The sequence below is a fragment of the Oryctolagus cuniculus genome, chromosome 14, assembly GCF_051225735.1.
Source record: "Oryctolagus cuniculus isolate XC-2025 breed Fujian yellow rabbit chromosome 14, ASM5122573v1, whole genome shotgun sequence".
Lineage (NCBI taxonomy): Eukaryota > Metazoa > Chordata > Mammalia > Lagomorpha > Leporidae > Oryctolagus > Oryctolagus cuniculus.
The window spans coordinates 49,811,697-49,836,288 of record NC_142880.1 but is presented as its reverse complement, the minus strand read 5'-3'; the positions used below and the strand labels follow the sequence as shown (position 1 = coordinate 49,836,288).

General features: G+C 38.8%; 1 non-coding gene across 1 annotated transcript; it reads left to right on the top strand.

Annotated features, from left to right (window-relative positions):
- Positions 1 to 24,020: 24,020 nt before the first annotated feature.
- Positions 24,021 to 24,183, top strand: LOC127492891 (U1 spliceosomal RNA). Its single transcript, XR_007922719.2, has one exon. It is a non-coding gene; the product is annotated as a U1 spliceosomal RNA (small nuclear RNA).
- Positions 24,184 to 24,592: the final 409 nt, after the last annotated feature.

Here is a 24,592-nt window from a genome sequence, read left to right as displayed (position 1 = left end):
CTTAGCATCACACCTTTGGATTTAGTTTATTGAGACTTTATGAATTCCCCATTTTCCACAAAATTCTTCACACTGGGTGTATATGACTTATCTGTGGATGAGGAAATTTTGAGTTTACCTTGTCAAATAATTTGTCCTTTATCTTATAGTGAGAGTCAGACATTATAAACAAATGGTGTTTTTCTCTAGAGCTGTCTCAGTTCATGATTCTAAATATTAATTTTAGTTGCATTGTACAAATATGATGTTGTACATGTGAATAATGGAAGGAACTCTGTAACTTCATGGAAAATTATGGATACTATCAAAAAGTTATTTATGAAATTAAATATATTTACCTTATTTTGTTACATTGGTATATCCCCAACCTTTTGATTATTTTGGAAATATGTGACTAAGAATAAGGTTACATGAATCTGAGTCATATTTAATATATCTACTAATGTGTTTTAGAAGATTTTTCATATTTTCAAATTAACAATTTAATCAAATCATAGATAGAGGGAAAGAAAAGTGTTCATGGCTCTGATGTCACTGTAATTTTCTTATCATTTGACCTAGGGGTAAATAACCTAAAAGTTTTGGATCTCCATATATATGTGTAAATAAGAGAGACTGACCAGATTGCCTGTATATACTTGTAGTTTTGCTAAGTTTAGGATTAAAGCAAGTATGATATTAAGGACACATGCACTATTAAATTAATAAATATTAACCTATGTCATGGTTCTCAAATGCTAGACATATTTTATTTGGTCTTTGATACTTGACTTTTAATGTATTTGCCAGCACTTACCAATTTGGAGAAGTCACAAAGAGTTTAAAATTCTGCTTCTCCTAAACAATAAAAAAAAATGCAAAAGGTCTGGCTGGTATTGGGCCAATAGGACCTTCAGTGAAAACTTAAGTGGAGATACACAGCAGCTGGTCCCTTTCATGAGAGCCTGCATTTCAAGTCACAGCTTCACAGACTCATGTAACTCATGGGAAATAAAACACAGGGGAGAATGCAGTATTAACACAACTGTGTTTGTAGTGCTCGTGCTAAGACTGGAGAAGTAACAACCATCAAAGGCTTTTGTAATTATTCCTTGTTTCAAATTTCATTTAATTTTCTTTTTAGAATAAATACCTAGCTATCTTTATATTGTTCAAATAGATCATAATATTTTAATCCATTCAATGGATTTTGAGTGTGGACCTGCTATGTCATAGACATGTCTAGATATTCAAGATGCAAACACAAATATAAAACCTTCTAGGCCGGTGCTGCGGCTCACTAGGCTAATCCTCCGCCTGTGGCGCTGGCACCCCGGGTTCTAGTCCCGGTCTGGGCACCGGATTCTGTCCCGGTTGCCCCTCTTCCAGGCCAGCTCTCTGCTAAGGCCCAGGAGCGCAGTGGAGGATGGCCCAAGTGCTTGGGAGACCAGGAGAAGCACCTGGCTCCCGGCTTCGGATCAGCGCGGTGCGCTGGCCGCAGCGCACCGGCCGCGGCGGCCATTGGAGGATGAACCAACGGCAAAGGAAGACCTTTCTCTCTGTCTCTTTGTCTCACTGTCCACTCCGCCTGTAAAAAAAAAAAAAAAAAAAAAAAAAAAAACCTTATAGAGATGTCTTATATTCCAGAACATTATTTTTCTAAGTTTAGCAATTATGAATTACACAGTAAAATTGTATTGATTTTTTAATATAGGCCAATAGTATGTAAGCATGTGTAAATTTTAAACTTGAATTATAGTTCATTTAACTATAAAGCATAAATAAAATTTATTATTTTAAAAGATTTATTTACTTATTTGAAAATGTTACACAGAGAGAGGAGAGGCAGAAGAGAGAGAGAAAGAAAGAGGTCTTCCATCCTCTGGTTCACTCCCTAATTGGCCTCAATGGCCAGAGCTGTGCTGATCTGAAGCCAGGAGCCAGGAGTTTCTTTTGGGTCTCCCACGTGGGTTCAGGGTCCCAAGGACCTGGGCCATCTTCCACTGCTTTCCCAGGCCATAGCAGAGAGCTGGATCGGAGGCGTAGCAGCTGGGACTAGAACCGGCGCCCATATAGGATGCCGGCACTCCAGGCAGCAGCTTTATCCTCTAATGCCACAGCACAGGCCCCTATTATTATTTTTGTCTTAAAATTAGCTTCATGAGGCTGGCATTGTGGTGTGGCAGGTAAAGTCCTTGCTGTCATCGCATAAAGGGTGCCAGTTCTAGTCCCAGCTGCTCCACTTCCAATCCAACTTCCTGTAAATATCCCTGGGAAAGTAGCAGGGGATAGTCCAGTTCTTGGGCCCCTGCACGCACATGAAAAACCCAGATGACACTTCTGGCACCTGGCTCAGCCTGACCCAGCCCTGATCTAGCCCTGGCTGCTGTGGCCGTTTGGTGTGTGAACTAGTGGACAGAGGACCTCTCTCTCTGTAACTCTGTCCTTCAAATAAATAAAATAAAATCTTTAAAAAAAGGATAAACATTGCACATGAATAGTTGATCTAGCAGTGTTCTTAATCCATATGTTGCTGTTCAGAGAAACTGTGATAGTTGCAATAATCTTAATGTGTGTGACCTCTCAAAATATACTAATACATTGAATCCAATATATTGGATCCTAATAATACTAATATTAATCCTAATATACTGAATCCAAACCTCAAGGTATACATTAGGAAGTGGAGTCTCTGAAAGGTGATTAGGTCATGAAGGTAGTCCCCTCCTGAACCAGAGTGTCTAAGAGTTTTAGGAGACCAAAGTTTCCTCTGCCACTGCCTTTATCTCAGATTTCCCAGACTCAGAGCAAATAAAGTTTTTTTCCTTATAAGCTTCCTAGTTCATGGCATTTTGTTCTAGTAACCAAATAGGTTAAGATAGTGTGAAAGTTTAGAACATAGCTAAGGAAGGCCTACTTGTACTGGCCAGCACAGTGTAATAGAGGGTAGAGCCACCACCTGTGGTGTCAGCAACCCACATGGCTGCCAGTTCGATTCCTGGCTGCACCAATTCTGATCAAACTCCATGTTAATGTACCTGGGAAAGCAGCAGAAGATGTCCCAAGTGCTTCAGCCCATGTACCTACGTGGAGACCTTGAAGAAGCTCTTGGCTCCTGGTTCCTGGCTTTTGGTCAGCCCAGCTCCAGCTGTTGCCACCATTTGGAGAGTGAAGCAGTGACTGGAGGATTCTCTCTCTCTCTCTCTCTCTCGTCTCTTTCTCTCAGTAACTCTGCCTTTCAAATAAATAAGTAAATCTTAAAAAAAAAAAAAAAGAAAGGAAGGAATTTTAAGAAATACATCAGTTCCATGGTGTAATTTTAAGTCTAGATCATGTTTGTTATGTAATTAGAGGAGGCAAAGAAATAAGACACTTTCTTTTTTTTTTAATTTTTTTTACAGGCAGAGTGGATAGTGAGAGAGAGAGAGAGACAGAGAGAAATGTCTTCCTTTGCCCTTGGTTCACCCCCCAACACTTTCTATTCATTCAAATTCATCATCATTTGAAAGACAGAGGAGAGAGGGAAATAAAAGCTATCAGCTCAGTGGTTAATGCCCAATGCCCAGTGGTTAAGACTGAAGATGTCATTTGAGATGTCACATTTCATATCAAAATAACTGGATTTTAGTCTTGGCTCTGATTCAGATTCTCACTACCTGCTAATGTGGACCTGGGAAGCAGAAGGTGATGCCTCTAGTGCTTGGATTCTTGACACCCGTGTTGGATGCTTAAATGGAGTTCCACTCTCCTGACTTCAGCAACTAGGGAGTGAATCAGCCAATGGAAGATCTCTCTCTGTTTGTCTCTGTCTTTGTCTTTCTGCCTTTAAAATAAAGGAAAATACATAAATAAAAACCAAAAATGTTTACAGTCTTGCAAGTGATAAAATATATCAGTGATGTAAGATAAATTCTGAGGGCTTTTTGCAAGAGTCCCAGAGAATTTTTCATTGATACACTTTGTCTGATTCTACAAATCCAAGTGTGTAATAAACTTAGTCCTGCCTGTGTTAGTCTGAATATTATGAGAGCTATAAATGAACATTGTGTTTAAGCCTTGGAGTATAACAAATATCCTACAACACAAATTTTCATTTACAGTAGAGACCAAATGCTTTTAATCATAGAAATACTACAGTTTCACATCATGCTTAGCTACTATATTGTCACAAATTGTGAAAATGCTTTGATTCACACTTCAAATGTGAATTGGATCTACCTTCTACCACATAATTATTGGTTGATTTCCACATAGACTGTCTTATTTTCCAAAACAGTTTATATTCAGGTATACTCTGTGTATATGCATGATGATGTGATTCTGATATTTTCCGCCATCAGTATAAATTGGTTACTGGCTTTTTCTGTATGTATTCAAGTGATGTTTATTTTAAAGAAATTATTTTTAAATTAATTCTTGCTAACTTTTAAAGCTCTGCATGAAGATAATTTGTTATTTGTTTAAGTAAAACTACAGAAATAAAATATTTTTAATGATATCCATGAATGAATTTTTGAGATTTTTCAGAGCAGAAATAATCTGCACTTGACTTTAGCAGCATTAAATAGAATTTCAGGAGTGGAGACCCGAGAAGAGTAGTCCATCAAATTCCAAAGGTCAGTAAAGCAGTGAGATTATTAATTCTGATTCCAGTTAAAGATTTCTGTTGATAATCACTATTTGAACATCAAGTTGAAGGATATATCACTAGTTAATTATATTATATAAAACATCAAGAAAGCTTTTCTTCAAGGTAATATTGGTACTGAAATTTCAGCACAATAATTTCACAAGTTGAAGAGTATTTAATTACTGTATAGCTCACATATACCTGACAGATTAGCCTGTTGCTTTCCTTTCTTATGGCTTTCATGAGTGGTGTGTGTGTGTGTGTGAGTATGTGTGTGTGTTGTTTTTGTTGTTGCTTTTTTGTTGTTGTTTAGAGACTGAGAGAATAACAGAAAGACATAGGGTTTCCATTTGCTGGTTCACTTCCCAAGTGACTACAGTGCCTAGAGTTGGGTCAGAGCTGGAGCCAGAAGCTGGGACAAACTGCAGGTCTTCCACGTGGGTGACAGCAACCTGACAACTTGAGCCATCACCACTGCCTCAGACAGCCTGCCTTGGCAGGAAGCTGGAGTCAGAAACCAGAACTGGAAACGAACCCAGGCACTCTCATGTGGAAAGCAACTATTACAACCATTAGACTAAACACCTGCTAACTACACTTTTAGATTCAAAGTAATTAAGAGATCAGTGGAGGGAAGCTTAAGGGAAAAAAGGCTGAGCAGCTAAAACAGTTTATTCTCTTGAACTGGTTTACAGTTGCAGGAAAGTTTATCTTGCAATCTCACGCACAGGGGCTCAGGTTGCCACCACAAACAAGGAAAGCTGCAAGAAACACTATGGAAGTCCAAATCTTGAACGTGCAACATACAAAGATGCACTTTGAGCAGGAAGGGCCCCCTATTTTTTAATCCTAGACACATTTTGTAAGCATAGAGGGCCCCCTCACTTCCGCTTTGTATATCCTGAACACTTCCTTAAACTTATTACAAAAATGGTAGCAAATTGCCTCGTAGGTAGGCAGTTCCTCCAGGGGACTATTTACCTATATCCACTTATCACAAATCCATAAAACTTCTCTTTGAACAACTCCTTTCTTGACGCCGATTATTTTGGAGATATGCAAAGAGACTCTGTGTCTGCTGAAAAAACATGACAGTCTGAATAGAACTGTTCCTAATCTAGCATTGCAGTGAATAGAAATTAGGAACATAGAATTTTGGAATAGCAGCTTGTCCCAAGGTTTATTTGCTCCTGGGAAATGGTTACTCTGTCTTGGCTCAGGGTGGCTAGGAAACAGGAGCAAAGTAGTTGGCAGCACGAGTCCATCCAAGGCTTACTCACTCTTGGAAAACAGTTTCTCCGCCAAATCAACGTAAGAGGTTTTGCTTGGTGCCTGGCAATCCTGAGTTGCTGACTCAGGGATCTAAAAGCTGAAGTATCCACCTGAATCCCTTTCTGCCCAGCTCCTAATGGAATCAAGGAATGAGAAATTTGAGTTTGCAGCAAGCGTGTAAGTGTTGCTAAAATGAAAGCCAGGTCTGAAACTCTGCTATTAGGAAACAATACGCTACCACAAAGGGGCAGCCTTTTCTAGAGCTTTGCGATGAGAGTGTCTGGTTATGCTCTGGGGAACAAAGGATCATAAAATGAGTGGTCCATGGACAATCTGAGCTTTTCATTTTCCTCTGGGAGATTAAGGATCATGAAGTGGGTCCGAAAAAATCTGAATTTTATGTGGTTAGTCTGGGTTCCTTAACTTGCTCCATCCCCATTTCACAGGTGCAGTTCCATTTTATTCAAGTTTAGAGATCTCTATAGGAAACCGATAAGAAATGCTAGAGAAGCTCATATTTTATAACTCATAAAAATGTGATGTCTTGGTTTGTCTCTCCAGCGGCTTTTGATATTGGATCTGGAATTTTATTTTTCCTTGTTCATGCATTCCCTAATGACCTGAGAGTTTTGCCATTTTTCTATGTCTGCCTCGTCGGGAAAAATATTTTTTTTCAGTCATGTATACTGGAGAATCATTACTGGGCTTTGACAGGCTTCTGCTGTGTGGTATCATTTTCATCTCAGTGGGTGTGCAGTTTTCTGTGCCCTTGTCATCTTGTCCTTTGTGTGTCCTGGGATGAAGAGATAAATTGAACCAGAAATCAATTTTAGTTCTTATGAAAGTCCTTTAATGGAAAGAAGAGATAGTTTGAAAGAGGACCCCTTATGACTTCTAAGGTTAAGGGGAAATGGGACAGGGCCATGTCTGGCACCTAGTCCTGAGCCTGAACCCCTGGCACTTTTAATCTACACCCCCAACACACACACACACACACACACACACACACACAGAAACTCCTTCTTTGGCTGCCTGGCCCTTCATCCAGGAGGTCGGTTTGGCCATGACCATTTTCATAGCCTGCTGACAGCATGACTGGCATTACTGTAAGCTCTCAACCTGGGAGAGGTACGCGCCCGGGTCAGGCTCCAGCTGGAGAAGAAGGGTTGATGAATGTGCATGTTCCATTTCCCACCTCTGACTTGTGTACTTGGAAGGCACTCTGTAAAGGTCTGAGAGTCAACCCTGAGTGATGATTAGCACTGATCAGGGCTTTTTTTTTTTTTTTTTTTTTTTTTCAACTCAAAACCCATATGGCCAGACATTCAAACCTTAATGTCCACCCTTCTGACAGTAGAGCAAAACTCAGCTGTGTTTGCTAAGGCCCAGGGAAGAGGCTGACAAGTAGCTGCCAATCAGCCTGACAAACAGGTGCGGAGGCCAACTGAGAAATTGCTTCCAATGTCGTCTCACAAAGTGGGAAGCCAATATCCCAAATGACTTGCAAAGATTAATGCATTACAAAAATATGTTGCTCTACAGCCTGGCAGAAGCAGGCAACTGGACTGAGATAAGAGAGATGCAGTAGCAACCACTGGATAACTCAGCTGCCTTCCTAGAGAATCTGAAAGATGCTCACATGTAAAACTTCTTAGAACCTTGAAGACCAGAGGAGTCAGGGAGTTCTAAACACTTACTTCATATTTGACAGTGTGCTGGACATTTTCAGAAGACTTCAGAAATTGGCTACTGGCCCTGAAACAAATCCCTCTCACTTAGTGGAGAATCCTTTCAGGGTTTTTAGCAATTGAGACATATCAACATAGGAGAAGGACGACAAAAAGTTCAGAAGTCAGATGGCTTTATGTCAGTGCCCTCCAATCTGCTCCATATCATGCAGCAACAGGAGGGAAGCCACCATGGGTGAGCAGCTCCAGTTTACACTGTGGGACCAACAACAAGTGAGTGGCTGAATTATGGCCTAGACTGTGTGCATACAGCAAACAGGCGGGGAATTGGAAGTGGGAGTGTCCCAGCTATCACCAGAATAGGAGGGTGGAAGACAAACTTGATTCTTTTCAGCTATCATTAACAGAAGAAGATTGAGGGGCCAAGGAACACCCATATTGACTTCTCATAATAAAGTCTAGATCTCCCTTGAAGAGCTCCAAGTTAACATTGAAATAGAAGGGGAGAGGGCTGGCGCCATGGCTCATTTGGTTAATCCTCCACCTGCAGCGCGCCAGCATCCAATATGGGCACCGGTTCTAGTCCCGGTTGCTCTCTTCCAGTCCAGCTCTCTAGGCAGTGGAAGATGGCCCAAGTGCTTGGGCCCCTGCATCTGCATGGGAGACCAGGAGAAAATACCTGGCTCCTGGCTTCGGATCGGTGTAGTTTAGGCTGTAGCGGCCATTTAGGGGGTGAACCATCAGAAGGAAGACCTTTCTCTCTGTCTCTCTCTCTCTCACTATCTAACTATCTGTCAAATAAATAAATAAATAAAAAGAAATATAAGTGAAGAAATATGTGCAATTGTAGCAGCAGAGTAGCATTTCTTTAACCTGAAGGAAGCCAACTCCTGTGTTGAGCAGGAAGTGGTTACCTTCCTCCCATTCCCCTCAAGAATGACAAGAGAAACATCTCAGGAACTACTTTCTAACCAAGAGTGTAGGATTTGAGGGGCTCACAGGAACATGGGCAGAGAATCTAATAATTTATTTGCTTAAGTTTTTCTCAAGAGGATGTTGCAGAAAAGCTTATCTTATAACATTGTACATAGAAAGCCCAAATTTCCACCACAAACAAGGAAATCTGCAAGAAATTAGTATGTGTCAGTATCTTGTGATGCAATGGATTAAGACACAGTTTGCAATGCCAGCATCCCATATTGGAGTGTCAGGCAGAGTCCTGGCTGCTTTGCTTCTGATCCAGCTTCCTACTGATGTGCCTAGGAAGGCAGAAGAAGATGGCTCAAATACTTGTGCCCCCACCACTCATGTGGGAGACCACAAAGAAGTTCCTGGATCTTGTCTTCATCCCAGCCCAGTTTAGTTATTGTAGTCACTTGGGGAGGGAACCATCTGATGGATGAACCTTTCTCTCTCTCTCTCTCTCTCTCATTCTGCCTTTCAAATAAATTAATGCATGACTATTGTCAAAAATAAGAATGACATATGCTGACAAGGATGCAGAAAAAAGGGAACCTTGGTACAAGGCTGGTAAGAAAGCAAATAAGTATAGCCATTATGGAGAACAGTATGGCGGTTCCTCAAAAAACTGATAGATCAATCTTGTGACCCATCTGTCTCACTTCTTGGGATATATTCAAATGGGTTGGAATCAGCATGCAAAAGATAGACCTGCATTTCTTGTTCCCTGCAACACTATTCACAATATCAAAAACATGGAGTCAAGCAAGATGGCCAATGATTGATACATAGAAAACAACAATATTTGGAATATTTTTCAGACAAAGAAAGACTGAAATCCTGACCATTTCGGCTTTCTGTGTTAAGGATAATTTATATCTTCTGTCCAAGGAAGTCCGTTCAAATGTTGTGTCCATACTAAAGAAAATATTTCCTCCAAACTTTTGTTGTGATGCAAACCCAACAAATGATGCTTAGATTTATTACCTTAAAGATTATTTTAAGGTAATTAAGGTATAATTACTCCAGTCTGTCTTCCTTGAACAGTACACAAATTCTACATTATCCTACTGTTCAATAACAGAAATAACTGCAATTATCCACTGGGTATGCAGTGGACATGTCATAGCATGTATATAGACTATCCAAAAACCTGATTGACATAAATATTAATTTTGATACACTAAAATTGAGGACTACACAGTCTTCTAAATCATTTTGATTAGAGCATGACCAAATGTGGCAGCATAAAGTGGTTAATAAGACTATTCTCTATTTTCAATTGTTAAGGTACTTTTTATTTATTTTTAATTCAACTCAAAAGAACTTGGTGGCAGACTTTCTGCCAAAAATTCAGAACACAGTGCTTAGAAAATGAATGGATCCACCTTTGACAGGAGAAATCCAGATGATTCTTTTTCTTTTTTTTTTTTAAGATTTATTTATTTATTTGAAAGGCAGAGATACAGAGAGATATGGAGTCGGGGCGGGGGGAGAGGGGAGGGGGGGAGGGGAGAGGGAAGAGGGGAGAGAGAGAGAGAGAGAGAGAGAGAGAGAGAGAGAGAGAGAGAGGATGAATCCCTAATCAGCTGGCTTACTTCTCAAATGGCTGCAACAGCTGGGGCTGGGCCAGGCCCAAGCACAAGCCAGGAGCCAGGAGATTCTTCCAGGTGTCTCACAGGAGTGCAGGGACCCAGAGACTTGGGTCATCCTCTGCGGCTTTGCAAGGCACATTAGCAGGGAGCTGGATAGGAAGCAGTTGGGACTTGAACTGGTGCCCATATGGGATGCCAAAGCTGCAGGCCATGGTTTAACTTGCTGTACAGTCTGGCCCTTCTTAATGCTTTAACAAATGCTCTTTACATTGGTGGGCTAACCAGAATTATTAATCCAATTTTGATTCTAAACTTTAAATAAGTACTTAGTTTCAGTATTTGTACACATCACTGCATGTCATTAGTGGTTGCCTCTGTGAGTTTTCCCTATAATATCCTAAATGTGATTGAATCAGAAGATATTTCACCACACTGTTGCATTATATTAACTTCCCCATATTCAGATGCTATAGAAAAAACATTTTCATTTAATGGCTTTTGGGAAACCGGAACTGTAGGATTTGTTTGATAGGAGCCAATGGTATTCTGACTTTTCTACTGATGAGTGTATTTGTCTTTCCAGAGATGCTCTGCAACTTTCCTTTCCTTACCCATTGTCCAAAGAGTGAGCTCTACAGATTCAATTAATAGATCAACTGTCCTCTGGCTCCTTATGTGGTTTGCCAGTTGTTGCTGTGGATTCGTTCTGAGAGCAGGAGCGTGGTGGGGCAACAGGCACGGAGTCACCACACAGACCCCAGGAGTCGGGTGAAAGCAGGCCAGAGGCAAGCAGCCTGCAGACTTGTTTATTTCAGTTGGTACAGCAGCTTAAATAGCCAAGGCAGCCAATCTGGTCAGGAGATGGTCTATGCCATAACCAATCACAGCCTGTTGCCAGGCAGTTTCTAAAGCCATCCAATCACAGCCTGTTGCCAGGTAGTTTCCGTTGCCAGCAGCCATCTTGGCATGGCCTTCTCATTCTACCACAGCCAGTGAAGAACCTTAGGCTTTCTAAGAGAAATAGGGAGGAAAAATGTTGATGGCCCTGGCTATGCCCAAGGAAAATCAGGCTGCTTCAGCAACATGTATTGTCTTCTCACAGTAGAGCTAATCTTACAAGATTTTTTTTCCTGGTAGTGTTATGGCATATCAAGTTAAGCTGCTGCCTGTAGACCAGGCATCTCTTATTGGTACTGGTTCAAGTCCCAACTGCACCACTCCTGATCCAGCTCACTGCTGATGTGCCTGGGAAAGCAGCAGAGATGGCCCAAATGCTTCGGCCCTGCACCCGCGTGGCAGACCCAGAAGAAACTCTTGGCCCTGACATTGGCCGGGCTCAGACCCAGCCATTGCAGCCACTTGGGAAGTGAACCAGATGATGGAAAACCTCTCTCTCTCTCTTTCTCTTTCTCTTTGTAACCCTGCCTTTCAAAATAATAAAATAAATCTTTAAAAATTAAAAAAAAAATCCTTCTTTCTGATCATCTTTCTGTCTGATCATCTTTCTCTGTCCTTGACTCTGAGCCTATGCAACCTGAAAGCTATGGTTAGTTGTCCTGTCCTGCACCATTCCTGGAGATTCTCCTGTAATCAACCCACTTTGTAAGAAGGGAAAGCCTCTTGAAACATATCCTGAACATATTGTTCAAATTTGGATATGTTATCTGTTTCTTTTTGGGACATGGATACCTCAAAGGTATCTTTATTTTTCCAAAATTATTTCACAATTTAAAAATTAATTGTTTAATCTAAAGAATTGAAAACGAAGGAAACACTGTTACCACCTTAACTGCTTGTTGGGAATCATGCACCCTTAAAACTGTGGAGTACAGTGGAAAGTGATTCAGTATGTGATGTCTATAGGATCCTAACATTCAAAAGTGGTCTTGCAGGAAGAACCAATCAGAAGGCTACTCAGAAACAAAGAATCATCTCAGAAGATAAAGTCACAGGAGGACATCCTGGCAGAAGTAAGTTAAGTGAGACAGTCCAGAAAGCAAATGTATGCACAAGTGCTTGAGAGAGAACATATTTAAAAAACTGGTAACAGAATATAGACATCAAGACCAATGATATTAAAAGCAGATAACGGAGTAATGTAAGAACAAAGCAAAACTACCATCAGCTAGACACAATTAAAACCTGAATAAAACTCATCATTTTTTCTGGGACTGACTTCATCTTTTACTTTTTAATTGATTATGTATACTTTCATTTATTTATTGACTCGCACGATCTCTCATCAAATATTTATTGGCTGATTATTATTTTTCAGGCAGTACACCAAACTATGAGGATGCAATGGCAAAGAAAATACTGAGATGACTCACCAATCTATGAATGAGTAATATGCAAGGAGGACCTTGTGTGCAAGGAGACACAAAGAAGTAATCAAAAAATAACTCACAAAGCAAGATTTATGTGGGCAATGTTTCCAGGAACAACTGATGGAGAACTGATTGAAGAAAAGGAGGAAAGTCAACAAGGTGTGTTAATAAATAAGTTATCATAGTGAGCAGCTGAAGTTCAATCCCACTGCAGACCTTAGGAACCAGCTTCTGCAATACTTTCAGAGTTTTCCCACTAGAGAGAGGATGATGGACTCTTTTTCCATCAGTGCACTTATGTTATTATTGAGGGTTGCTCCCCATGGAAATTAACTTGCCTGAACTTCTGGCCTATGTGCAGGCCATGATAATTCAGAAAGCACAGTGGCAGTACAGTGGCAGGGTGTATGGGCAGCCACTGGTAACTTCTGCCAGATTCCCAGATAATGTGACTTTGGACAGATTATCAATGATTATTACTTTTAACCTCTGCTATCCCTATGGTAGCCACTAATTGCATGTGGCTATTTGAATTAAAATTTATGAAAAATAAATAAAGTCAAAATTAAGTTTTCCTCCATCACATTAGTTAGATTTCAAGTGCCCAATACATATGTACACCTTAGAATATTGGCTTATACAAAGACAATTTCTGTTACTGAAAGAAGTTATGTGGGACAGATATGCCCCAGACATAAAAGCTCATTGGGTTTTTTAACAGTAGTTACAAAATGTAGTGAAATGTAGCAAGATATTTTCAGTGGACTGTTCTCTCTATAAAAATAAACATTTAGAACATGACAATATAATTATTTCTCCCTAACATGAAGGAGATAATTATAATCCAAGATTATGTACTTGGTTTCAAAGCTCTTCAAACTTTAATTTTTTAACTTTTATTTAATGAATATAAATTTCCAAAGTACAGCTTATGGATTACAATGGCTTCCCCCCCCCCATAACTTCCCTCCCACCCGCAACCCTCCCATCTCCTGCTCCCTCTCTCATTCCATTCACATCAAGATTCATTTTCAATTCTCTTTATATACAGAAGATCAGTTTAGCATATATTAAGTAAAGGTTTCAACAGTTTGCACCCACATAGAAACACAAAGTGAAAAATACTGTTTGAGTACTAGTTATAGCATTAAATCACAATGTACAGCACATTAAGGACAGAGATCCTACATGAGGAGTAAGTGCACAGTGACTCCTGTTGTTGACTTAAGAAACTGACACTCTTGTTTATGGCATCAGTAATCACCCTAGACTCTTGTCATGAGTTGCCAAGGCTATGGAAGCCTTTTGAGTTCACTGATTCTGATCATATTTAGACAAGGTCGTAGTCAAAGTGGAAGAAATGTTTTGTATGTTTTGCAAAGAACATTATTACTCATTTGTTGGTTACCTTAAAAATTGCGTTCATACACACTCCTGTTAAATGCCTTTACTTACTGTATCACTAATATGGTGTTTAATTCTGAATACATTTTAGAAGCCATGGATTCCAAAACTCAAGGGGGCTTTCCTGGGCAGGATCCTCTCAGGGGATCCGGTACTTTGCAGCTGTAGAGGAAATGTTTTCTTGCAATTTTCAGAATGTGGGGACAAAATATGTTGCATCGGACCTCACTAATCTTTGTGTATATAGTATTCCTGTAGGCCCTCTGCTATAAACTTTATGTAATAAATCTTACCTGTAAGTATAGCCTTATGTGAAGTCACATTAGCACTTCCAGCAACTTCTCAAATGGAATCATCAACATAATATTTCTTTAAATCATAACACATTTTAGAAATTAGTATTTATAGTTATATTCCATGTAATGTTTAAATTTTTTTCTAGAATAAGCAGTAAAATAATTTTGTCTGATTTTAATGTTTTTGAAGTTAAAAAAACATTTATGTGAGAGGCAGAGAGAAAGAGAGCTGTCCCCTGCTTTTTCATTCCCCGAAAACCCAGGATTGCCAAGACTGAGCCAGATTAAAGCTGGGGACTGAGAATGTAATCAAGGTCTTCCAAATGGATGGAAAGAATCCTTGAGTCACCACTTTCAGTGTCTGCATTGGTAGGAAGTTGGATTCATGAGCTGGAGCTGGGGATCAAACCCAGTATTTTAATCAGTAAGATAAAAATTCACTACTTTAAAAAAAAAAATTCTACCTAACAGGCAGAGAGACATAGAGATGACAGAGATAGAGGTAGGTTAGAGATGCTAGAGACTGATGTAGAGAGTGAAATTCCATCACCTAGTTCATTCCTCTAATGTCCACAGCAGCTATGAAGACAAAACCAGAAGCTGAGTTGGGGACCTCAATCTAAGTCTTCCATGTTGGTACCTGAGACTCAACTACTTCAGTTATCACTTGCTGCCTTATTAACAGGAAGCTGGAATTTGGTGCCAGACTTGGGAATCAAACCCTTGCAAACCAATAAGGGTCATATGCACTGTAACTGGTGTATTAACTGCCAGGCCAATATCCACTCCACTACCTCCATTTTTAAAACAGGATTCTTAAGACTGCTGAACAGAAATTAGCTCTATGAAACTGGAATAATACACTAAATAAAATATAGTCTTTGCCATCCCTCCACAAATAGTGATAGTAGACAGAAAAATCCATGCTTAATATTAATTATGATTGGGGCTGCTGCTGTGGTATAGTAGGTAGGTAGGTATAGCCACTGCCTATGGCTCTGTCATCCCATATAGGTGTGGGTTCAAGGTCCAGTTACTCCACTTCCAATCTCTGCACTAATCTATCTACTAGCAATCTCTGCTAATCTGTCTGGGAAAGCAGCAGAATATGGCTCAAATGCTAGAGGAGCTCCTGGCCTCTTGCTTTGAATTGGCCCAACTCTGGTTGTTACAGCCAATTAGGGAGTTAACTAGTGGATGGAAGATCTATCTATCTATCTATCTATCTATCTATCTCTATCTCTGTAACTCTGCCCTTCAAATAAATAAATCTTTAGAAATATTAATTACAATGCATTATTTTATATAGTTACAATCATATGCACATAGTTGAATCAGTACAAGATATTCTGAATCTTTAACAATATAGATAATTTTCCTTAGGAAAGATGAATATATCCAACTAGAAATAACTCTGAAAATATATTTCTGTAACATCACCTTTCTAATTAAAATAAATTAATATGTTATACTGTCAAAACAGTGATGTGCAATAAAATGTGCCTTGTTGGATCAGTTCAATATGCTGCATAGTTAAAATGGATGGAGAGTGTCTTTAATGTTAGCACCTTTGCTTACAATCTCCAGTGTGGAGTCTTCATGATATTTAACTACCAATTCTATTAAGAAATGAAAAATCAGTTAAGTAGCTATCATATCCTATTCACTAGATACTATAACTTTTATCCTTATATTGAAGAGCACTCTCAGGTGACAATGCATTTGAGTATGTAGTCTTCCCTTAAAAATATGATTTTCTAGCACATGAATCTTGACACCATTATGAAGGAAAATCATTGAGGATATTGTGTTTTCCTGTTGTTATTTAAGGTCAACTATGTGAGAACCTCTTGGAGTTTAAGATTAACAGGATTAATAAGATTTCTTGTGCTTTCTACTTTGTATCAACACACATTATGTGATTTCTATGGAAGAAGTAGGGACAAAAGATATGGTTGAAATTCAAATTGCATTGCCATTGCTGTTGTTGGCAATGAGTGAGTATAGAGAATGAGTAAGTAAGTTAGAATGGAGATCAAGATTTAAGAGATGAGGTTGGAGGAAGGCAAGGAAAATTGTATGAAGGCACCAGTGAGAAGGTAAAAAAGGACACCTACATCTCCTAGGTGGATCAGAAAACCTACACAGGGCCTCCAGACTCTGCTGTTGTGTATTGTCATAGTCTTGTTTGAGAGCCTATTAGCTCAGTTTTGTTCTCTGTCTAGTCTGGATAATAATGGGATAAGGTCTGACAGAGGATAGGCTCTGTTACAAATAGATCATCTACCTCATTATTACAATAATGTCTTTAAAACTCTGTTGTAAGCAAGTTTAGCATTTTTTCAGAGTACAATCATTTCTGTAACTTCCATGATCGTGATGAGGTGTTACAGGTATTGCTAAACAGTGTGTTTGGACCACTTTAATGAGTTTAAAAGTTCCAGATTGCCATTGTCATTACTGCTACTGTACATCTTATTCTTCACTCTAATTCATTTTTGATAATAATTATGAATTTCCTTCTGTCCAGCAATTTCACTATAATATGGATGCTTTGACTTGCACCTGGTTCCTTTCATTCTATTATCTTTCTCATTTAGAATTTTCAATCAAATATCATGTCTTTTTATAATACACTTGCTTTACTCAGATTTCTACACAGATATTTGTCATCACTCAGTCCATAAGTGATTATCTTTATTTTCTAATGTAGGCTATATATTTACCAGAAAAATCTTCTTTGAAAATTATTTTATTTACTTAGGGGCTGACACTATGGTGTAGAGGGTAAAGCCACGCCTGAAGTGTTGACATCCCATATGGCACTGGTTCAAGTCCTGACTGCTTTACTTCTGATCCAGCTCTCTGCTATGGCTTGGGAAAGCAGAAGATGGCCAATGTCTTTGGGTCCTGTACCAACATGGGAGACTCAGAAGAAGCTCCTGGCACCTGGCTTCAGATGGCCCAGCTCCAGCCATTGCGGCCATTTGGGGAGTGAAACAACGGATGGAAAATCTCTCTGCCTCTACCTCTGCCTCTCCGTAACTGCCTTTCCAATAAATAAATAAATGTTTAAAATTATTTATTTATTTATTTATTCATTTGAAAGAGTAAAACACAGAGAAAGAAACAGAAGGAGAAAGAGAGAGAGAGAGAGATAAATCTATATCCTGATTTACTCCCCAAAATCCAGCAACAGCCTGGATTGGGTCAAGCAAAAACAAGAAGCCCAGTACTCTATCCAGTCTCCCATGTGGGTACTTGAATATTTGAATTATCATCTACTTCCCTCCTAGGGCATTAGCAGGAAGATGGATCAGCAGCAGAGTACCTGGGATCAAATCAACACTCAATATAGAAGGCCAGTGTTTCAAGTGGTGGGTTTACACATTGCACCACAATGCCCATCCCACAACAATAAGAAAAAAAAAATGATTTAAATATGTGGAAAGTGTTTGACTCGGGCTACCTTCCTTGTTATTCACTGTTTTCAGGTCCTCTTGTTTGGGTGTCCTCAGTACCCAGGGCTCTTGGAAAGAGCTAAACACTGCTCCATTCCAGAAAGAATTACGAAACCAACTCAGCAATAGAGTGTTGGACAATTTAGGCACGTGAAGAGCCCTGTATAGATCACTTCCTCCTATGTATTGTACAAGAGATTTCTTGTCTCCAACATACCACTCTTTTGAGAGAGCAATAGTATAAGTATCATTGCTGTGAGTATGCCACTTAACATGCTCAGTATCATTTGCTTCAGATTTACCTGACTTGGAAAATCCCAAGGATTTAATTCCAATGCAACTAGTTATTGTTCAGTACTCAATATTCTCTGGTATGAAAACATTTTTGCATAATTCTTAATGATGATATAGTATTTAATAAGATATTCAAATATTGGCAGAAATCTCATTAGGTGGGGTTGAGTGTAAAAATTGTCCAGTGCAGATTACTGTTTTGTTCTTTCCCACTAGGTCTTACAGAAGTCACTGTAGATGGTTGCCTGGAATACATTCTTCTTTCTCTGCTCTTTTTTCCAACTCTTTTTCCCAAGATCACTTGGGTCCCTTTTGTTGATGTTCTCCTTGCAACTCCATCAACTGTTCTTTCTTTCTCATTGACTGCCCTATGTCCCAGCTGCACTCTGGATGGAGAAACATGGAATTTTCCATACTGTGAGTCCCTGAAGGCCACTCATTACTTTGCATTCCTAATAAAAATTAATATGAAAAATAAGACTTTATCTTTCTCATCCTGGCCATGTTAAAAGACTTCATCTGATTATTTAATATCATTTTTATTTATTTATTTTTATTTGAAAGACAGAGTTACAGAGAGAGGTAGAGACAGAGAGAGAAAGAGGTCTTCCACCTGTTGGTTCACCACCCAGATAATGACTGGAGCTGCGCCAATCCGAAGCCAGGAGCCAGGAGCTTCTTCCAGGTCTCCCACGTGGGTGTAGGGGCCTAAGGACTTGAGCCATCTTCCACTGCTTTCCCAGGCCATAGCAGAGAGCTAGAAAGGAAGTGGAGCAACTGGGACTCAAACTGGCGCCTACATGGGATGCTGGCTCTTCAGGCCAGGGCATTAACCCACTGTGCCACAGCGCCGGCCCTGATGTCATTTTTATTTTAAAAGAAAAACAAGTGTGAAACACCAGCAGAATAAATTATTTCTATATGTCACTGATTTTTCTAAAGTTGAGGCTTATAAAAACACTTTGGAAATATTTATATTAGCAAAAGAGCTGGTGAATGGCTAAAGACTCTATATTGTGGGGTGGGGAGGTATAGCAGGTTAAGTGACTGCCAGGACACTGGCATCCCACATTGGAGTGCCAGTCAGAGTCCATGCTACTCTGCTTTGTATCCAGTGCCCTGCTAATGTACCTGGGAAGCAGCAGAAGATGCCTCGAGTACTTGAATCCCCACCACTCATGTGAGATATCTGGATGGAGATTCTGATTTCTTGCTTCAGCTTGCCCAGCTTGCCAGCTGTTGCAGCCATTTCGGGGACAAACTAGCAGTTCTGTCTGTCTTTCTGTCACTCTGTCATTCAAATAAACAATAAAATAAGTAAATAATTTCAAAAAGAAATTGTGTTGTATATGCAAAAATACAGAATTAAGTGACATTAGAATTTTTGTAATTATTATATTTGTTGCTAATAAAAATCAAGGATATGTTAGCACTAAATTTTCTTTGCATTTCATTTATTTATTTTTCTCTCATGATTTTTTTTAAAAAAGGATTTATTTACTTATTTGAGGGGTAGAGTTACAGGCCGAGAGAGGGAGAAACAGACAAAAGTCTTCTATCCACTGGTTCACTCTCCAAATGGCCGCAGTGGCTGGAGCTGAGCTGATCCAAAGCCAGGAGCCTAGAGCTTCTTCTGGATCTCCCACACAGGTACAGGAGCCCAAGCACTTGGGCCATGTTTCACTGCTTTTCCGGGTCATAGCAGAGAGCTAGATCAGAAGAGGAGCAGCCAGGACACAAACTGGCACCCATCTGGGATGCCAGTGCTGCAGGCAGAGGCTTAGCCTACTACACCACAGTGCCAGCCCCAGCACTAAAATCAATAACCAGTTACCACTGCTGAGTATGTCTTACCTAAATATCGAGGAATTTTAATGTGCTTTTCATTAGTTTGCTCTTTGTTTAGGAATTATTATTTGATCACTTAATATGCAGACTGTACATGGAAATAACCTCTGAATTTGTCATCCTAAGAAAATGAACCGAGGTGCTGGCATTGTGGTGCAGTGCATTGTGCTACCACTTGCAATGCTGGCATCCACACTGGATCTCTGGTCTGAATCCTACCTGCTCTTCTTATGATCCAACTCTTTACTAATGTGCCTGGGGAAACCAGCAAGAGATACCCAAGGACTTGGGACTCTGCAACCCACATAGGAGACCTGGATGGTTATGGGATTCTGGCTTCAGCCTGGACTAGTGTTTGCCATTACAACCCCTTGGTGAGCGAACCAGCAAAGGAAGGTCTCTTTCTCTTTTTCTATCTTTCCATCTCACTCTGTTATTCTTTCAAATAAATAAATACTGTTTTAAAAAATGTACTAATATGCCTTAAATGAAGTAAATATTTTTGTGTTAAGGACATATACTGCTGTATCAAAAGTGAATTTATCATTTTACATACAACATATACATTAGTTTTATTGTTTTATAATAAGAATTTAATAAAATAGAATTTGACTGAGAACCACATAATTTACAATAAATTGATGCAGGTTGCTTTGTTAAGAAATTGACCAAAATTAGAAATCATTCTAACAAAGGTCCAGAAAATTAAGAGATTTAAATTTTATTGTGAATGTTTCATTAGTGATATAGGATGATTATTATTATTTCTCTTCTGCTATAAATATGCTTTGTTCTGGCGATTTCTTTAGAAAGTAATTTATTTCCCTTCTCTTGGTGATAGCACACTCGGTTTCAGATTAAGTTTGCAGCTGTGTGATGTGTTGTTAAGTGAAAATTTAACTTCCAGTAGGTTTAAAATAGAAAGCCACTGCCTGACCTCAGGCTGCTATGCGCCTGGTAATTGCAGAAAGAACTTTCTTAGGTCCATGTAGAATGAATGAGCACAGGCTCTATAAAATGCTGTGCAGACAACCAGCCGGCAGAGAAAAGCCTTTGAAGATGATTGCCTTAGGAGTTCTGGAGCACACAGGCTGAAGAAGTAATCTTAATTCAAAGAATGCAAACCTTCTTGATTTTTGTGAAGATAACTTACTAGAACCACCGGGAAGTAACTACTTCATTCAGGACATAATTGGCATTTTAAAAACATTTTATATGACTAAGTTAGCAATGCAGGTTGAAATGGAAACCAATTTACTCTTGTTGGAGTATTATAACCCCCTCTGTGTTACATATCAGAAGTAAGATATACAAAGATACTGTGATGAATTAAAAGTTAAATACAGAACATGCCAAAGAAAAAAGTGCATAGCCAACATTTTAATGTCCTTACATATCATGAACTAACTACTCAGTATCATTTTCAGTTTAGATTAATCCAATAAAGGATAAAGCTTAAATGCTGAAATTTTGAGATCACTACTGTAGTAGAAGCTCTTGTTGTGCCTCAGTATTTCTTTTTTTCTTCTTCCTAATAAGATCCTCAATTACGTTGTAAATAAGTGGCTGCACTTTTGATGGGGGAGAACTCACAATTTCAAACAGTTCTCTAGTTATATGTGATTATGTGGTTAATTTCTGGTCAGGAAATTTTAGTAGAATTGGTGAGGAAAATGTGTCCTTAAAGAGCAAAATGAAAGAACTCTTTTCTCCTTTTCTCTTCCTTGTTAGGTGAGCCAGAGAGCTATCCCAGAACTCAAATGGAAGCTGTGTGCAAAACTCAATGATAAAAACGAGACCCTACACCTATTTCCCTAACTCACCGACTTCTGGAATACACACAAGGCAAAGAAACTTCTACTTTGTTTAAGTGTGATAATTTTATCATTTACAGCCCTAATTGAAGCAGAATTATAAACATTCATACACTGCTTATTTTTTACATTTATTAATGAATTTAGCAATCATTTTTGATAGGAATTGCATTAATTTTCCCTATTCAGGGCCTCTTGATCCTTGATCAGTTAAATGAGGATGTAAATGCTTCCACATGTCTGAATATTCCACTCATGAAGCAGACACTGAAGTCCTCAGCTGGAGAGAAAGTGAAGAGACCATAACTCTCTTACACTGCTTTCACCATTTGGAGAAACAGTGTGATAATTTCTTAAAACCATTAAATATGTATTTGAATGCAATCCAGAATTCTACTCACTAATATCTACTCAAATTTATTTGTAGCTAATGTTCATAGCAGCATTATTCTTAATACCACAGTTTGGGAATATTTAGATAACATCAACTGACAAATGGATAAACAAAGTGTATTTTATCAAAGCAAATGTATACTACTTAGCAATAAAAGGAAACAAGCTATTAACATTTTTGTATCTAATGATATGATACATTTCAAAAACATGCCACATTAAAACTTTAAATCAATCACTACTATTCCATTATTTCATGTATATTAAAATTCTAGAAAAGATAAACATGTGTATATATGTGTGTGTGGGGGGGTGCACATGTGCATACTGTGTGGGTGTATGATAAATATCATATGGGTAGATTAATGATATGAAATAGATACCTGGTGCTGTGGCATACCGGCTGTGGGTGTCCCATATGGGCACTGGTTCAACTCCTAGCTCCTCCACTTCCAATCCTGCTTCCTGCTAATGTATCTGGGAAAGTAGCAGAAAATGGTCCAAGTCCTTGGGCCCCTGTACCCACGAGGGAAACCCAGAAGAAGCTCCTGGCTCCTGGTTTCGGATCATCAATCTACATTACAACCCTTTGGGGAGTGAACCCGCAGATGGAAGACCTCTCTCTCTCTCTCTGCCTCTCTGTAACTCTACTTTTCAAACAAATAAATTTTAAAAATTAAAAAAAAAAACTATACGGTTATCTCAACATTTTTTCACCAAAATAAACTTATCTTTTAATTCCATATTCCCACAATTTTTAAAGCACTTTATGTTATAAAACCAGATTGTGATAATGATTCCTTAACAGTATGAATTCACTGAGTCATAGAGTGAATTTTATGCTATTGATCTCTTAGATCACAAAGAGACATGAAAACAAACAAAAAAATGGCACATACACATACAAAAAACAAAAGGAACAATAAAAGGACTAAAATTTTGATCAAATTAATAAAATCAGTTAAACACTAATATTAGAGAAAAAGAATTAAAGTTAGTAAATCTCGGTCTCTCCTACCATTTTCTGAATTCATGTGTGTGCATGAATTTTTCAACTCAATGTGCTATCTGTAAGAAGAGAGATCAAATATCAAGACAGTTACTCGATCATCTTGCTAGATTTGATCTATCTTTAAATTTTTTTAAGTGTATCAGACGGTAGATAAGGAAACACAAATGAACCAATATACATGAGAAAATTCTAAAGGTCATATATTCATAAAACTACCTAAAACAGATTCCTGAGCTTCCCACTAAGAAAAGCTTTTTCAGGAAACACATTAAGAAGCTTAAATTTCTAATCCTCTAAAACTGACTGGGTGCTTGAAATCTGATAATCCCACAAGCCAGTAAATTGAAACTAGTCCTGTATAACATAAAATCCATGGAGAGAAACCACAATTATGAAAGAAAAGTAGAAGATTTAGAAACAAGGCATAAGTGTTTTAGAAAGACCTATCATGTTACACAACTGGCAGGCAATAGAAAGATCTAAGAGAAGGAATGTCCTAAGAATCTTGTTTCCTTACTTTTCTATTAGAAATATATTTGTTAGAATTAGTCACTTTTAGAACTGACACTGCAGCATAGCAGGCTAAGCCTCTGCCTGTGGCGTCAGCATCCCATATGGGCGACAGTTCTTGTCCCGGCTGCTATTCTTCCGATCCAGCTCTCTGCTTATTGCCTGGAAAAGCAGTGGAAGATGGCACAGTAGTGCCTGGGGCCCCTCTACTTGTGTCAGAGACCCAGAAGAAGCTCCTGGCTCCTGGCTTTGGATTGGCTCAGCTCCAGCCATTGCAGCCATTTGGGGAATGAGCCAGTGGATGGAAGACTTCTCTCCGTCTCTCTCTCTCTCTCTCTCTCTCTCTCTCTCTCTCTCTAATTCTTCCCCTCAAATAAATAAATAAAATCTTTTATAAAAAGTCACTTTTAATATGGTTATTCTATTATTCTATGCACATGACTAAAAACCTTTCCATTTTCTATCTCTCACACACCTATGTTCATTTGCCAATATCTTTTGACTTAGAGACTTACTGTGTTTAAGATACTCATTCACATACTTACCTGGCAGGGAGACACCATGATCAGGCAGGTGGTTCTCCAAGGGTGAGGCCCGGCCATTGCACTGTGGCTGTGCTGACCCCTGCGATTTCCCCACATGCGGGAAACTCGACTGCAGAATTTGTGGTAGTGGGGGACTGCATGCACGCTCTCCCCTGAAAAAAAGAAAAAGAAAAAGAAAAAGAAAAAGAAAAAGAAAAAGAAAAAGAAAAAGAAAAAGAAAAAGAAAAAGAAAAAGAAAAAGAAAAAGAAAAAGAAAAAGAAAAAGAAAGAAAGAGAGAGAGATACTCATTCACACACTTGGGACTAAATTCAGATTCAGCTAAATAGACTGATCTCAGTGAAAAAAATCCTCAGTAAAACTCAATTTTATTTTACTAAAGGGAATTACAATATTTAGCTTATGAACATCTGTGTTTTTAAGGATTCAGATATGCATATAATAGTAAATAATAATGGCAGGATAATTTCTAACTAACCCGTCCTCCAGGATTCTAGATATGCATTTATTGAAGTAAATACAAAATCGATTGTATTAATAATAATGCTGTAGAGGCATCTTGTAGA